A 17,615-nucleotide genomic window follows, 5' to 3' on the forward strand; every position below is an offset into this window, starting at 1 on the left:
AATATAAAATTTATTAAACCAAAAGTATGTTCTTTGAGAAGATAAGCAAATTTGATAAACATCCAGGAAAAGAAGTGAGGAAATATAAACCAATATTAGAAATCAAACAGGAGACATCACTATAGATCCTATAAAATAATGAGAATATTCACTGGCAAATACTAGCAAACAAGAAAATAATTTTAGGATGTAAATTCTTTCTAAATTTATGACTAGATACAACATAATCACAATCAAAATCCCAGTAAGCCATTACATACAAATTGATAAGGTGATTCTGAAATTCATATGGGAATTCAAAGAATATAGAATAATACTCTGGTTACCCTTCAGATCATATAAATCTTTCACCTTTTAACTAAAAAATTTTGAAACAAAAAGAACAAAATTGGAATAGTTACACTATCTTATTTTTTTTTAAGTTTTTATCTATTTATTTGACAGAGAGAGAGAGAGAGGGAGGGAGAGAGCAAGCACAAGCAGGGGGAGTGGCAGGCAGGAGAGAAGCAGGCTCCCCGCTGAGCAAGGAGCCTGACATGGGGCTCGATCCCAGGACCCTGGGATCATGACTTGAGCTGACAGCAGACGCTTAACCAGCTGAACCACCCAGGCGCCCCTACACAACCTTATTTTTAGACTAAATATAAATCTATAGTAATCAAGAGAGTATGGTATTTGTATCAACAAACAGATCAAAAAGAGAGTTCAAAATATATATAGATGGTCTATTGTCACATAATTATAAAAATTAACTCAAAATGAGTAAGAGAACTAGATATAAAAGACTAAACTATAAAACTTCCAGAAAACAAAGGAGAAAATCATGATGACCTTAGATTTGGCAAAGATTTTTAAAATAAGCATAAAAAAATCATCTGTAATAATAGATAACTACAATTTATAATATATATCTATAATTTATAACATATATAATAAGTTGAGCTTCTACCAAATGAAAAACTATTGTTTTTCAAAAGACACTGTTAAGAAAATATAAAGCAAACCACAGACTGGGAGACAAGATTTGTAAACCTTATATCCAATAAAGAACTGGTATCTAAACTATATAAAGAACTCTTTAAACTCAATAATAAAAATACAAACAACTCAGTTTTTAAATGGGAAAAAGATTTGAAAAGATACAACATTAAGGAAGATATGAATGGCCAATAAACATATGAAAATGCAAATTAAAATCACAATGAGAAACAACTACACACCCACTAAAATAACTCTAAAAATTTTTTCACTCACCGTACCAAGTTAGCAAGTGGAAGAACTGAAATTTCATACCCCGCTGATGGGAACTAAGGAAAGCAAAATTGTATAATCCCTTTGGAAAACATTTGGCAGTTCCTTAAATAGTTAAACATTTCATTACCCAGACATTCTACTCCTAGGCATTTATCTAAGAGAAACAAAAACATACCCACGCGAAGACTTGTACATGAACATTCACAGTCCTTTTATTTGTAATAGCACAAAACTGGAAACAACTGAAATGCCCATTAACAGTTGAATGGATACATACACTGTGGTATAGCCATACCATAGACTTCTACTCAGCAACGAAAGGGAACTAACTCTTGATATTCACAACAATATGAATGGATAAAGCTCAAGATAATTTATGTTGAGTTGAAAAAAGCCAGTCACAGAAGAGTGCATGCTCTATGATTCCATTTATGTAAAGCTCTAGAAAATGCCAATCACTCTGTATGGACAGAAAGCAGACCAGTGGGTCTTCCGGTAACCAGGATCCCGGGGAGGGAGGGATGAATTCCAAAGCATTCTGGGAGTGATGGAGATGTTCATTATCTCAGTTATGGTGGTAGTTTCATGGGAGTATTCTTTTGTCAAACTCATCAAATTATACATTGTATGTGCAGTTCATTATACAGCAATTATACTTAAATAAAGATTCAAAATTAATAATATTAATGCCTAATATGGGTGCCCAGCAGGCTCAGTCAGTAGAGCGTGTGACTCTTGATCTCGGGGTCATGAGTTCAAGCTCCACATTGGACCTACAGCTTACTTAAAAATTTTTTTAATTTAATTTTTAAAAATATATGATCCCTGGGGTGCCTGGGTGGCACAGCGGTTAAGCATCTGCCTTCGGCTCAGGGCGTGATCCCAGCGTTGTGGGATCGAGCCCCACATCAGGCTCTTCTGCTGTGAGCCTGCTTCTTCCTCTCCCACTCCCCCTATTTGTGTTCCCTCTCTCGCTGGCTGTCTCTATCTCTGTCGAATAAATAAATAAATAAAATCTTTAAAAAAAAAATAAAAATATATGATCCCTAATAATTAAATGGAGCCTACTATGAGCTAGATCAGCAGTTGTCAATCTTCTTCATCTCAGGACCCTTTTATGCTCTTAAAAGGTACTGAGAATTCCCAGAGCTTTTGCTTCTGTTAGTTTTATTTAACAATATTTACTATATTAGAAATTAAAACTGGAAATTTTAAAAAGTATTTAAACAACAATATCAAAATGATAATAAACTCATTTCTATGACAGTGCACAACAGTATCCCCCACACAGAGTTGTGATAAGGATTAAAATTTAACAGAGTGCCTAGGACATGAGAAAACTCAACAGATGATAGATACCAATATGGAATTCTGTAGAATAAATAATTAAGAAATGAAATATTTTACTTCCAATATAATTGGAAGTGATGCTAGGGAAAATGATGGCTGCCTGTACCTCTGTGGCTGAAGACCTAAAACAGAATAAAAATCCTATTACACACCGAGAGTTAGAAATAGCCTTATATATACCATAAACCTCCCCCCAAAATTACCATGTGTTCTTAGGTTTATATGAACATAGCATATAATTTTTTTCAAAGGCATTGTAAATCAATTGGAAATTAACGATTATTCAACAGTGACATAGAAAAAAATACTAATAAGGGAGGAAAAAAATCAACATGAAAACTGAATTAAAATCAGCACACTAAAATAAGTTCTGAATGTTTATATGTGAAAACACCAAAATTCTATGACGAAGAAAATCTTTAATGTAAAAACAGTGGGAAAACTTGCAAAGAAAAATAATTAAAATTCACAAGACATTTAAATTTTTATTAAGAAATAAGTGACATTTTACCCAAAAAAGAGGAAATTTTTCTAGATGAAATCTCTTGATTTAAACAAATACCTATGTGAGGAAAGTACTTCCACAAACGCTTATCCTATATATCTGAAGTATGAAATAATCTTAAGTAAAGTTTTTTTAATTTTATTTTTAAGTAATCTCTGCACCCAATGTGGGGCTCAAACTCACAACCCCGAGATCAAGAGTCGAATGCTCTATTGACTGAGCCAGCCAGGTACCCCTTAAGCAAATATTTTTAAAACTAAGAACTTCATAGATAATTGAACCAAAATATGAATACATATTCACAAATGAAAAAACAAATGCTCAGCCTTTATTGAGGACTTACTATACATCAGTCCCTGTGCCTGATGTGTTTACCATGTGTGTACAGATGTCAAACTATGATATGCAATTTTTCTTGTCGGCACAGGAATTTTTTTTTATATTCAGAGCATTTTCTAAGGTGATAACAATGACGATAAAGGTACAGGCAGGATTCTCTGCTAGTGTTAGAAACTCAATTCAAACCAACTTAACAAAAAAGGAAACATGGCGGGGGGGAAAGACAAGGAGTCAGGAGGGAAGGAAAAGAAGTTGATGTGTTGGCTCATCTAAGTGAAAAATTCGGAAGTAACGGCTGCTGCTTTGCAGTTACAGGTGGCCCTGCCTAGAAGTCAGAATTCAGCTCTCCCTTCACCATCCGTCAGTCTGTTTCCACGCGGTGGACAAGTTCCCAGACAGGTGGTCTTCACATCCTAGAAAACAGGACCAACAGCGCTTCCAGCGTACCTGGTTCTCTTCATAGCTCACAATTTTGAATGAAAGAAAGAGAAACTCCCCTAATTATTAAAACAAAACAAACAAACAAAACACCTGTGCTAGCCCAGTCTGGGTACCATATTGACCTAGCATGGACTGCTATGTTATTATTTCTATTTGGGGAAGCCAGGGAGGAAGTACTCTAGCTGACTGTCCCTGGTGAGGGAGATGGCAATGTAGACTGGCAACCCCAGGTGAATTACAAGGTGTCAGGGAGAGGAAGTTCTCAAAAGGAAGGGATACTAGAAGAATAACTTAGAATACACTCTTCCCTATAGCAGAAGAGTGAATTGATGCATATTTCTGGAAAGCAACTTGAAAATCTGTATCAAGCCCTTTAAGATGTTCCTGTCTTTCATTCTAGCACAAGGCTGAATCTCCTTGGAGACAGGGATTACATATATGTATATGTTTTTTTGAATTACAGAACTGAGAACATTAATATAAAAGAAGAAAGCAATAAATGATGAATAAAGGAACAAGTAAATAATTCCTCTTCTTGAATTCTATCTTAAGGAAATCAATCAAAACCAACACATGGATTTTAACACAAAAACATTTATTGTACCCAAAATGACAAATGAAACCAGACACATTAGGTAAACTGGAATAATATTAGTAACCATTAAAAATAATATTTACCAACAATTTTACTAACATGGGAAATGCTTATGACACATGTTAAAGGAAAAATACAGGATAAAAATAGGTATTATGTCTATGTATATGAATATACAATATATATTTATACATTAGAGGAAAACACACAAAAATATTTATACTGGTCATTTCTCCATGTATGGATTTCGTTCATATTTACGTTTCTTACCTCCATATTTTCAATTTTCTAAACCCTGCATGTGCTGTTTTTAAAACCAGAACAACAACAAATAAACTCATTAAGAATAGTTGACAAAACAGCTGCTTTTCATAACATAGTGATTTGAGGGCCATTATAGCGAGAGACGGGTGTCCAGATCTCCCTGGAGATGGACCAGGTAGGGTGCTATTTTCAGAATTACCTCCAGGGACAAAGGGGTTCAAGGCAATGGATCCAAGTGGAAGAAATGTTCCTGAAGGCTGCATGAGATGTGCTCTGGGCTGGAGAATCCAAACTTGAGAAGAACTGAAGCTATCATGAAATATACAATAAAATAAGTCAAATCTGAAAGTCCAAGAATGGAAACAAAGAAGATGGAACCTTTTGGGGCGCCTGGGTAGCGCAGTCATTAAAGCGTCTGCCTTCGGCTCAGGGCGTGATCCTGGCGTTATGGGATCGAGCCCCACATCGGGCTCCTCCGCTATGAGCCTGCTTCTTCCTCTCCCGCTCCCCCTGCTGTGTTCCCTCTCTCGCTGGCTGTCTCTGTCAAATAAATAAATAAAATCTTTAAAAAAAAGAAGATGGAACCTTTTTGGCTCTGTAGTGGAGAAAGTTGTCACTTCTTAAAGAGGCCGTTCTCGTTTAAAGTGGAAATCCTCCCAAAACAAACTCAACTGAATGTTCCACATTGATCAGGTTGGAAATGATAGCCAGGAAGGCTGGTAGCGGTGGTGATGGTGCACGTTCCTTGTCTGAAGGAAGGAAGAGATTTATTCTCCCATGACTCAAAAAAAAAAAAAAAAAAAGACAAAGATGTGCTTGCTAGCTTTTTGTGTGTCTCTACCCTATGCCTTCTACTGATTTTCTTTTAGAATGGAGCATACTGACAGATTCGATCCAGAACATAAAGGGCTCCAAGAAGTCACAGGAGACTTGGAGCACAGGTGGCAGAACTGATTCCAAGATACAGGTGACAAATTTCAACTCAGAGCTGATGAAAAGGAACCTGGCCACCCTCATTGCGCCTCCACACACAGACCACAGTATGGTTTTGGCTGAGAAGCACAGGCTTTTGCACAAGCTGATTCTCTAACCAGAACCTTCTATGCTCTCCTCTGAAGCTAGTTAATTCCTGCCCAAACTCCACACTCAGCTCCATGGTCACATCCCAGACCTTCCTGAGCAGGCTAGATGCATGGTGATGTGCTGTGCCACGGGCTTTACCTTCATAGAATTTGCCTCATTTGCAATATATGTCTTTAGGATGACTTGATGAATGTCGGTCTCCTCTGCAGATTGAAATTCCATGGATTCCTGGTGCCTAGTACAGTGCCTAGAGCACAGAAACCTTGTAGCAGAAACAACAAAAGAATTTTCAATGAATGAATGAAGGTAGAGGAGAACCACTAAGCTTTCCCTGCAGGGCAGGAACGTGATACCTTCGTAAGCCGGTCCCTAGAGCAGGAATGGCGGCAGATGGCCATCCTTGAGTAGCTGGCAGGCAGCAGCTGACAAAGCACTCTAACAGAAAGGAAGGGATCGAATGGTATAGGCATCCTGGACTACAAAGAAAAACAATCAAGTCACAAAAAAGTGCGTCCATGTAGCAATTCACCCCTTCGCAGGAACACACTACACAGGACCCAAGATCTCTGTGGCAGAGCCTCTCGTTCCTGTGATTACATGAATCTTGCCCTAATGGGAGATGGAAATGCAGACTTACCATTGACTGAATTTCACTGTCTTCTTATCATTCTCTGTCCTCTTCCCCTCTCCACCCAGTGTCCTCGTACTTTTTCTGTTCTTTCGCAAAACCCTCAGTTCGAGGGCATCTCATTCTGTCAGATGAAGGAAGGGAACGTCTCGGAACCCTTGCACTATTGAGCAGGAGGCTCAAGGACCAAGCCCCGAAGTCCCCCGAGGTAGCAGATCCAGGCTACTTGCCAATTAGCTTGGCATCCGCCTCTCCCACCACGGCTGAACCCCGGCACGCAGATGTTTGTGTGGGCTTCAGTAGGACTGTTCTTGAACTCTTATATTCTTGGTTTGGGTTCTTGAAAGAGAGGGAAAAGGGAAAGAAAAAAAAAGGAGAAGGAAAAGAAGAAGAAGAAACTAGTGAAATCAGCCAAATCATGTTTTGCCTTCAGTAACCTAAGCAGGTCCCTAAGGGCAGGAAATCATGGTGATAATGGTGGTGGTGGTGGTGATGATGATATGGTGAGGAAGAGGAGGATGGGGGCAGGACTCGGAAGATAACAGGTATCCATCTATAGGAAGTGCTATATCTTGTCTGCTTACCAAGTACTACAGGCAAAGCCTCAGTCAGACCCTGAGTGAGTGGAATTATCATGACAAATCTCTGATGAAAGTCTTGAAACTGTCCTGCTTGGAAAAACCACTACAGAGATTGCGGTTCTGTCAATCCTGGGCTGGATCCATGTCATTCTGACTTTGGGGACATTTGTGCTCCCCTACAGCCCAGAACACAACCTCACTGAGAGGAGACCCTGCCGAAGGATGACTTCTAGGTCCCTCCTTTATAACTAGCAGCTGAACTTCTGGAGAACCACCTGTAAGAATCAATCCATTGGGACAAGCATCTGAGTTTCTACTACCCAGAAATAGGTTAAAAGGGAAGCCAACCTTGTTGGCAACTGTGGTGTTTTTACCCTATTATACGGTAAGCCTAAATCTAGCCTTTATAACCCTGCTCTTTGGAGACAAAAAATCCTAGCTGGTTGTGGTAGCCTAACTAGCTTAACTAGTACTTCTTTTTGCATCATCTCTGATGTCTCAAATCCTACGGACAATCCACAGGCATTGAAAGAAATATGGGACAAACCCACAGAGGCGATGGAATCCATGTCTTAACTCAAATCCATCCTGGGCTCCAAACTCACTCCCTTGAAAGGAAAAAGCTTTTCAGAATACAGAAAATTGGCTATTTACCCTCCAAATTTATTTTGTTTTTATTGACTTGACTATGGAAGCCAAAAAAAAAAAAAAAAAAAGGCGGAGGTGGCGGCAGGCCACCATCAAAAAGTTGAACTCTGTGGATCTGTGTTACACCAATTTGGGTCCCTTGCCTAATGTGCCAGTAGCAATGCAGAAAAACGGCCATAAAAGGAAAAATGAAAACATATTAAAACAAAAAAAAATCTCTTTGCAAGCAATCTCTTTACTTAGTAGAAAGCCACAACTTTATGACCTTTTTCAGCAGAGACAGAAGTGTATTTTTTAATTCTCTCATTCCTTTGGGGCATTAAAGACACACTATAAATCAGCGGGCTGTCAATCAGTCATGAAAAGCTTAAGAAACGATGACATAAATGACAAGAATATGATCTATAGCCATGTTTTTAAACCATAGACTAATTTTTAATTCTCCAAACTTCACGTAACAAAAAGCACTTTCTGAAAAACAAGGGAAGAGTTAACATCTTAGGGAGGAGAGGGAACACTTTGTGTTGGTTTCCAAGTCCCAGTCTCGTCCAAGCTGAATATTGCATACAAATCTGTATTTGTGAGACACCCTCATCTACCAGTTAATCAAAGCCCTGGAAATTCAAGGAAACCTGTGTTTATGGAAATCTGGCATTTCTGTAAAGTTTTGAATGAGGGCTAAATAGAGCAGTTCATCTCATTTTGAAACTAATGATTCCTGCCAAGTGGTTTTCCAAAGCTGGGTCTTCTGGCTCAGTCAGCATTTAGGAATTCATTTATGAGTTGGGTTAGTCGGAGACTCTGGAATTCAAATTTATGTCTGCAACTCACTCGTTTGCTCCTGATAGGTCTCTGAAAAGAGATTGTAATCAATTTACCAAACGCAGACTTCAGGAAATTTTCATATCCCGAAAAGAAGTTCTGGTTTGGAGCTTTGTCCACTTTCTGAATTAGCCCCTCCCCTTCACTGCACGAGCGGAGTCCTGCCGGGAGCACGAGCATGCTTAGTTGTCTATGGTGCTTTCCCCAAAGCGCATCCCTCCATTCAGGGAGCCTCACTGGGTGCTGGAATTCACCTCCCTTGATAGACTTGCCAGTGGTTTATAAAATGCTAGAATGTATATGTGGTTTGTCACCTTGGACAGTTTCTGTGCTATCCATCTGTTTCTTGATGGAAGTAGCAAAAGCTCTGATAATTATTCATCTAATTTCTTTTCAAAGATTTATCTGTCCAGAAATGTTCCAGGAAATTAGAATATGGGTATGGGTTCAGTGTGTGTGTGTGTGTGTGTGTGTTGCCCTCAGTCTTACAAGCGCACACTTTCTCTCAAGGCAAGGGGCAAGCATTGAGCAACCTTTCAATGTAACCATAAATTTACTACTTTAAATTTTTTTTTCCTTTGAAGAAGTCATCAAATAAATTAGCAAAGTTGGAAATGTGCCTCTAGTTTGTGCTGGCTTTGGGTTTTAGGGAGTTACTTAATAAACAAAAGTCAATGAATTCAAACAGTAACAAAGTAATTTCAATGATTAATCAAGTGTTAAAACTAGTTTAACCTCTCCTGTTTTACAAACTCTATATCACCCTGACTAAACTAATAGAGGAATAAGACACCCATCTGGAAATCTCATCTGAAATATTAGATTGGGAATCTAAAATTCAGCCAAATAGTGTGGCTTGTAGGGATATCCTGTTGGATAATAAATTGCATTAATCTTACTTAAATTTTCCATCTAAATCATGTCCTGAAGCCATATTACTCTGAGGAAACTATGCCTTACTTTAAATGCATTGTGCTACTGAAAACGATATTAAAGGGGGGGGAGGAAGAACTCATGTTTTTTTTCTCCTGACTGGTTTTTCCAACGTTAAAAAATTCATGTGAAACCTTCTGACTCTTCTGGAAGAACCAAGGCTGGCTCAAGTGGGCTCTGGCTCTTTACGGTCACCAGTAAGAAACAGTGTTAGTCACAGGGCACTTTAAGGAACTTTTCTCTAATGTATCTGTTTTTTTCCCCATCTGTGAGCCCCGAGCCTTGGTGGCTTATAGCAAGGGGGGGGTGGGCTGAGGAGGGGGGGAAGACATCCTTTTCTTAGCTTCTTTCTGACTTTCACATATAGAGAAACACAACCAGTGTCTCCGTTGGAGATTCCACTGTGGCCTTCTTATTCTTTTCGTTTTTTTAATAGAAAACATCTAAATCTGCTTAAATTTCTCAACTGTAATAAAAAAAAAAAAGTTGCCAGGAGGGGAACAAAATCTCCTCGTGGCTTTCCTAGAGCTGCAGGAGGGGATCCTGCTGGCACGAAGGCCCCTCCCGGCTCCGCGCCCCTGTACCACCTACTATCCACGGTAAATGTTAAGTGAACTAAAAGGTGTTAGAATAATGTTGACTCAAAGTTAAACACACAGACAAACCCTCAGAAATGCTGAGTCGTCTCTGCTGGTTCAGAGCGTCTGCTCTATTCGCGTTCACAGCGAGAGCCCCCCATGGCCCCACGCTCTGGACAAAAGGCTGAGCAGAGAGAAGGACAGGGAGCCATGGCAGGAACCATGCCACCCACTAGGAGCCCAGCCCTCCGGGGTGCTTGGTCTCTCTCTCCAGAGCGGCCCTCACAGCGCTGGCCAGGCCTGGCGTCACTTCCATCACCTGCAGACGAGGAAGAAGAGCCTGAGAGACACTCACCTGCCTGCCGGCATCCCTGGCCTCCCAGCGGTGGAGGGAGCCAGGAGAGCTAAGCTGCCAGGCCTCTGACAATCCAGCTGCTAGTGGGTGGAAGGAAAGACATTCATTTCCGGTCGTCTCAGAGAATGGATGCCACCGAGGCCCCTCGCCTCAGCCGGCCACACCTGAGGGAAGTCAGAGGCAGCGCCATGAACTCAGTCGTCAAAGCCAGAAATCTCACTGTCCCCCCTGACTCCTTCCTCTCCCTATTCCTCCGTGTCCTAACAATTCCAGCACCCTCAGAATTTGGAATGAACAATGCTTCTAGAGCCATCGGTCCTTTCCTTTCTCCCTGCTGTGCCCTGGCCAAGTCCACAGAGCCCCTCACCTAAGCAGTCTCTGAACGCCGAGAGCATCGCCCTCCTCCTCTCCTTCCTCTCACTACTGCCAGAACGATTGTTCTAAAGTCCCCCATGCTAGTGTCGCCTGCAAGCCCCCCACAGGCTCTCAGTACCCACAGGATAAGTTCCCATGATGGAAACACAGCTCCTGCCCTGGTCCCCGTTGTGTCCCCCCATCACCCACCCAGCTCCACTCAGACTTGAGGATCCAGTGGCTCAAACATAGCAAAAGCAGCATGAGCAAATATCATGTGGTTTCGTGTGTCCTCATGGCCTGTCTTCGAACTAGTCCCTCTACCTGTAAGAACCTTCCCTGCCCCCTCGCCGCTCCCCACCACACACAGACCTCCTGATGGGAATCAGTCTTCTGCCTCTAACATTCACCTGTGCTCCCCCTCACTGTTCCCTCCTCCCCTGTCTCAAGGTCAAACTGGGTCCTATACCTCTGTGCTTCCACGGCGCCCTGGGCACACCTCTGGCCCAGCACGAAGCCCAGCATATTGAAGCAATCCATGTACAGCTGTCTCTGACTCAGGGCAGGACCGCTTCCCACCCCCCTTCGTCCTCCACCTAGCCCTGTGCTCTGCAAACGCACAATGAATGTTTGTTGAAGTGAGCCCGGATCCTGCTTCTGTTTTAGTGTCTTACCTAAAAGTCTTTGCTGTTTCAGACCGATTGCAATCACATTTTTTTTCCTGAGGGAATTTTAGCCGGCCTGCTTATCTAATGGTTTCATTTCCCTTCCATCTCCCAGAGCCCATTGCTCCTTCCTCCTTAACTTCCCGTATGACCCTACCCAGGCAAACTAGAACATACTCTCTACCCCTTTTTGTGGACCATAACTTCTAATACTTCTATTCATGAGCTCAAGGCATAGCTCCCTCAAAGTGTTCTCTGCAAACCTTGCTAACTCCCCCGCACCCCCACCCAGCCCGACTATTCCAACCCTCCTTGAGCTTCAGCTCTGTCTGCTCCTGTGCTTGCTTCTGGGCTCCTGCCATTTGAAGTCGTGAGCACCTTCAGGGGCTGGTTCTGTGATCTTAGACGGGTGCTGTGTGAGGGCAGAGACTGCGGGCCAGCTGAATGGCCTCAGGAAGCACGCCCGGAGGCACAGGCTCACCGCACAAGCGACTGGAGCTGACGCCAGAAAACACCGCACTGTTTTCAGTCACTGAAACTTCCTGGGTCTAGTGCGGCAAAGCTGTGTTAGATGTGAACGGTTTCAAGTAGAACTATTACAGACCACCAACAGAGAAGAAACCATCTGCTCAGCTATCACACAGTCCTGCCAGTGGAGGATTACTCAGAGCCTACTGTCCATTACTCTGTTTCAACAAGCTACTCTCATAACATTCTTTGAGGTTAGATGCTCCCACTGAAATGAATAATGGCATAGTTTATGGTAAAGGGTGAACTGAAAAAGAGTGGTGTCATTATTGCTGTAAGTACCCACAAAAGATGTTTATTATCATACACGGACACGGCCACAAACACACAGCTCATTGCTAATAAACTCATTTATTTCCACATAAAGTTGCACAATGTTGTGCAATCCAGCAGAGGGCTGAGAAATGTCAGCAATTCAGACTGAGACTATTTGTCAACAAAACCAATCCATTTCACCAGCTTCAGCAAACCATTGCTGCAAGAATTTTTTTTTCCATAAAAGCAAATGGTTACACACAACCTTAAATAGAAAGGATAGATGCTCACAACCACACAGACAAAGCAAACATTACAAGCAGAGGTGAGATTCAAGGGAAACTCGGAGGTTGTGAGGTAGAGAAAGAAGACGCCATTTTGTTGCCTGAGGTAGCCAGACCATCATTTTGTCTGTTATTATAAGAAAACAAATCAAAGAAAAAATGAAAGAGAAAAAAGTTGGGGAGAGTTCTCACTTATTACAAAGCTGGTTTTTTTTTTTTTTTAAGAAACCTATGACTTTTTTTTAATATCCTACACACATTTATTGTGGACTTACTATACATCAGACACTGTGCTAGGTTCTTGGCACATAAAAATAAATACAGCTGAGCTCAAAGACTAATGAGAGAAAGAAACACAGGCAGAGATCATGATAATACAAGATGACTGGTTATGATAGAGATAGGTCATTGGGAATTACAAGCTTAGAGGAGAGGCAATTCTAGTTTGCCTCTGGTAGACTTTTTACTCAAGCCACAGCCTGTCTGCCTCATTTGTTTTTCTTACAATAGTCCTTGTAGGTCTTGAAAGTAAATACCTGAAACTATTTGAGGGCAAAAAAACACATATGAAAAGCAAATAATTGTTACCATGACTCAAAGAGAAACAAGGTCATTCGGAGGAAAGAGACCATGAAATAAAGCCAGAGAAATTTGGGAAATGAGAACACCCCAGGGGCTGTCATTTCACTTGTGGTAATGAGAATTCAAGAATCGATATAGAGGGAGCTGTGTCAAACCTGACTGGAATGAGCTCTGTGACAAGAAATAGAAGCAGCCTCTCAACTTGATTCTCTCCCGTCCCCACCACTGTATTTTTTCCTTTTCAGCTCATCATGCCCCTTGCGATCACCTACTAGTCTCAGGGCTACTCACAAGGAAAGTTTTGCATTCCCTAGCCTTCCAGGGTTCACAATTATCTTAGGGAGATAACACCAAAAGGTGTAAGAATCAAGGCGACATGGAGGTGAGACCCCAGAAACTGAGAACCAGGAAGGACCATCCCTATCTAAAGCTGTTGGTGAGAACGAGGAGTTGCCTATTCCAAGAGAAGGAATAGCATGAACAAAAAGATTCCGAGTCCAAAATTAGCAAAGCTGAAAAAACTTTTAAAAAGTTGGAATTAAATCCATGAAAAGCAGAGTTCCAGTTGGGGACACAGTGGAACTTGCAGTTGCTAAGTCAGAAGGGGGTAGACAAAGAAGAGTCCAGAAAGCCAGCCATAGGGCTTTGGGGAGGCAGAGCATCTCTGTCCCCACTTCGAGCAATAACCAGTCCGCAGAACTGACCAGACCAGCTGCGCAGGTAATCAAATCCCACATTCACATGTTTGAAATCTGGGTTTTGATCAAACCCAGTATTTCCCCCTAAGTAAAAAACATTTATTCCTATTAAATATCTTCCTATAAATGAGAAAGGAGATATCTAAAACCCAAGAAGAGACTCTTCAAGGTGCCAATCTGATTTTCACAATGTTTCTACTTCTTTCAGACATTTAAGGACTGGGTTTGAAGACCTTGTGAGCCACGTATTTTTAAGATACTCTGTCACTGGGCATAACTTTCCTCTTCTCAGATAGTACAGCACACTCTTGCACATTTTCCATTGCGTTGGTACCATATCCAGAATGGTGCAATATTGGAGCCGTGTGGAGACAATCGAGAAAGCTAGTTTCTTTTCCGTTCCCAGCTCTGCCACTGACCGGCCACAAGGCGTAGAAAAGTTCCCATCTCTCTGCATCAGGCTCCTTCTTTGCAAGTTGAAAGGGTTAAGCTAGTGATCCTTCTGTCTCTTTCAGAACTAAAATTCCATCACAAACGGTGCCATGGAAGATTGAACTAAATCTTCCTGGCCCGAAATTCTACTGCAGAGGTTACATTTTCATAAATCCTGCTATCAACATGTTTACTTGTCAAGTGTCTCATGGACATAAAATTAGAGCTCAGGCTGTGCCCTCAACAAATTTGGTCATTTAAGCTTCCCAGATGTTTAGATTCCAAATAAACAGTAGTAGGTAGTTTGAAAATGACAGCAGAAAGTCATCACTCGAGGGGAAGAAGCTAAGCTTCCTAAACCACAGGCTGGGGAGGGGAGCCCTCCAGATGCCTTGGGCAAGGCGGCCCCGGCTCAGCCTGCAGCAGTGTGAGGCTGCCGGAGCTCTGTGCGCCTAGCCACACAGCCCAGGGTGATCAGGGCTGGACGCCCCCTAAAGGAGGGAGATGAGCTCAAGATAAATGATCTGCTTTCCTGCCAGGAGCCATCGGCTTGCCCACCTCCTACTTACAGAATTCAAAGACATTCTTTTCAGTATTAAAAAGTTTAGGTCTTTGTAAATGAGCTGTCTCATTAAACAATTCGATGTTTAAAAGGACAAGGTAGAGAGTGAGCCTATTTTATAGGTTTCCCAGCTCAAGGAGATGAAAATCAGTTGTAGTTTTCAGGTTCTGGTCTGGACGTGTCTGTATGAAGGGAGTTTTTACTTTAGAGGACCAAAACAACCTACATATTTTTTAAATATACACATCTTAATAATCTAAAAGGCATTAAGAATCCTACTCTTCCCCGGTTCTCACAACAACCCTACGATGGAAGCAGGGACAATATTACTCCCGTGTTAGAGATGAGACAATAGGATGAAAAATCTTTAGATTTTTTAAGATTTGGCTTGCTCCAGACTTCGCAGCCAGTAAACGTAAATGAGTGAGGCTTGACCCAGGTTTAATTTGCTGATGCCATTCCACACTGTTCTGTGCTTCTACACCTCGACTTTTGGTTCTCCTTTTGTATTGACTTTATAACGTAAATAATTCTACTGTCATTTATATTAAAATGATGTTACTAGGACAATTCCTCCCAAATTAATACACAAGCTTAATACACCCATAACCAAAATCCCAACAGAACGTTTTTCGAAACATAATTAAAAAAAACATTTAAAAAAAAGAAAGTTTTTCAAATGTAGTTTCTATTTTTTAATTTTTTATTTAAATTCAATTTCATTAACATATAATATATTATGAGTTTCAGAGGTAGAGTTTGGTGATTCATCAGTTGCATATAACACCCAGTGCTCATTCCATCACGTGCTCTCCTTAACACCTGTCACCCTGTTCCCCATCCACCGTCCTCCTCCTGCCGCCCTCAGTTTGTTTCTCAGAGTTAAGAATCTCTTATGGTTTGTCTCCCTCTCTAATTTCATCTTATTTTATTTTTCATTCCCTTCCCCTATATTCATTGTTTTGTTTCTTAGATTCCACATACGAGTGAAATCATCTGGTATTTGTCTTTCTCTGACTGACTTATTTTGCTTAGCATAATACCTTCTAGTTCCACCCATGTCATTGCAAATGGCAAGATTTCTTTCTTTTTGATGGCTGAGTAATATTCCATTATATATACACACACACACACACACCACATCTTCTCTATCCATTTATCTGTTGACGGACATCTGGGCTCTTTCCATAGTTTGGCTATTGTGGACATTGCTGCTATAAATACTGGGGTGCAGGTGCCCCTTTGAATCATCATGTTTGTATCCTTTGGATAAATCCCTAGTAGTGCAATTGCTAGGTCATAGGGTAGCACTATTTTTAACTTTTTGAGAAACCTCCGTACTGTTTTCCAGAGTGGCTGTACCAGCTTGCAAATATAGATTTTAAAAATCTATTTTAAAGTAATTTGGAAAAATAAACTAGTTAAGCCACTTAGTTTTAAAATGGGAGTGATGATGAGGCAACTAGTACTAGAAGTTATTAAAATGTTGTAAGAATTAAATAAGAATGGTACTGACACGAGATTAAACAAAAAGATGGAACAAAACCAATGTTTCAGAAACAGACCTTGCTATAAATAAATATTAAATACATGAAAGCCATAACATCACAAATTAGTGGAAGATGGAAGCAGTCTCTACAATTGATGTTAGGATGATTCCTTAGATATTAATCCTTAAATTATATTTATATAATTTACACTGACGTCAATATAATACAGTAAAAACTTAAATATTTAGAAAACTAAAAATCACAAAATCAAAAAAAAAATGTTGACAAATATTTATCCAATCTGAATGGAGAAGAACTTGCTAAGTTTAAATTCAATGGGAGAAATTGCAGAAGGAAAGTATAAATAAAATATGAACACTTTCATTTCCATATATCACAAGAACATACTAACCAATATTAAAAAAGTAAACTGGGGAAGATATATGCATCAACTATGAGACACAACATTAGATACTCTCACTAGATACAGGACCCAATCAAACCAATATAAAGTTCAACAGATGAGCAAAGGATATGAGCAGATAACTCATGGAAGAGGAAATGCAAATGAGTAATAAACACACCAACAATGATCAACCTCACTAGGGCTCTCAAGACAAATTAAGATGATATACACCGTTTCACCTGTCGAAAGAGTGAGGTTTTAGGAATTACAGTTCCTGATGCTGTGAGGAAGCATCTAAGGCTCCACACCGGGTATGCCAGGACCATGTCACTGCACAACAACTTGACTTTGTGTCTCCGAAGTCCTCCAGCTGTTCATATCCTTGACAAGGAATCTCACCTAATGAGATAATCAGACACATGACCAAAGATTTCTAGACAAGGACATCTCCTTCATAGTAAAAGGAAAATGTGAAAAACCACCCGAATGTCTGAAACTGTAGAATGTTTAGGAATATGATGTTTCCCACAGAATATGAACTATTGTGAACCTATTAAGAGGGTAACAAAGAGTTTTTTATTATCTGAGGAAATACTTTTAACATATTTACTGAAAAAAAATCAAGAAACAAAATCTCAATACAATTGAGTTCAACAAATTGTTTAAATGTCTCAAAGTATACAGAAAGGAACTATACACACACACACACACACACACACACACACACACACAATGTTATAGAAATGCTGTTGACCTGTCATCCGTAGGGCTTTTACTCTTGATTTTTTTTTTCCAAGAGGGCACATGAGATTATACTGATCCATCAATTCCCCGTTACTCATTTCCCTTATGACATAATGAACAAATTGCCAGTAAAGGCAAGCCATAGCCATGCAACAGAACACAAAGTCCTGAACCTTTAACTTTAGTAGACTACTTTGATCAATCGATGTGAAGAAGGAATTTTAGTGATGGGATGACGT

At 40.5% G+C, this 17,615-nt stretch overlaps 2 long non-coding RNA genes across 3 annotated transcripts in view; both read right to left on the reverse strand.

The window, feature by feature from the left end:
* Nucleotides 1–4,584: 4,584 nt before the first annotated feature.
* Nucleotides 4,585–16,440, reverse strand: LOC123800162 (uncharacterized). The gene is made up of 5 exons (XR_006781846.2): nt 10,377–16,440; nt 6,469–6,798; nt 6,185–6,307; nt 5,970–6,093; nt 4,585–5,288 (listed from the first exon to the last, which is right to left on the reverse strand). It is a non-coding gene; the product is annotated as an uncharacterized LOC123800162 (long non-coding RNA).
* Nucleotides 16,441–16,462: 22 nt separating this feature from the next.
* LOC123800124 (uncharacterized) overlaps nt 16,463–17,615 on the reverse strand; it is a 42,714-nt gene continuing 41,561 nt past the window's right edge. Inside the window, exon 7 of one of the 2 annotated variants that reach the window (XR_015721855.1) lies at nt 16,463–17,031. This is a non-coding gene — a long non-coding RNA (uncharacterized LOC123800124). The remainder of the gene's footprint in view (nt 17,032–17,615) is intronic. The other variant, XR_006781823.2, reaches the window with a different exon arrangement.

The sequence above is a fragment of the Ursus americanus genome, chromosome 2, assembly GCF_024610735.1.
Source record: "Ursus americanus isolate L20-20 chromosome 2, mUrsAme1.1.p, whole genome shotgun sequence".
Taxonomy (NCBI): Eukaryota; Metazoa; Chordata; class Mammalia; order Carnivora; family Ursidae; genus Ursus; species Ursus americanus.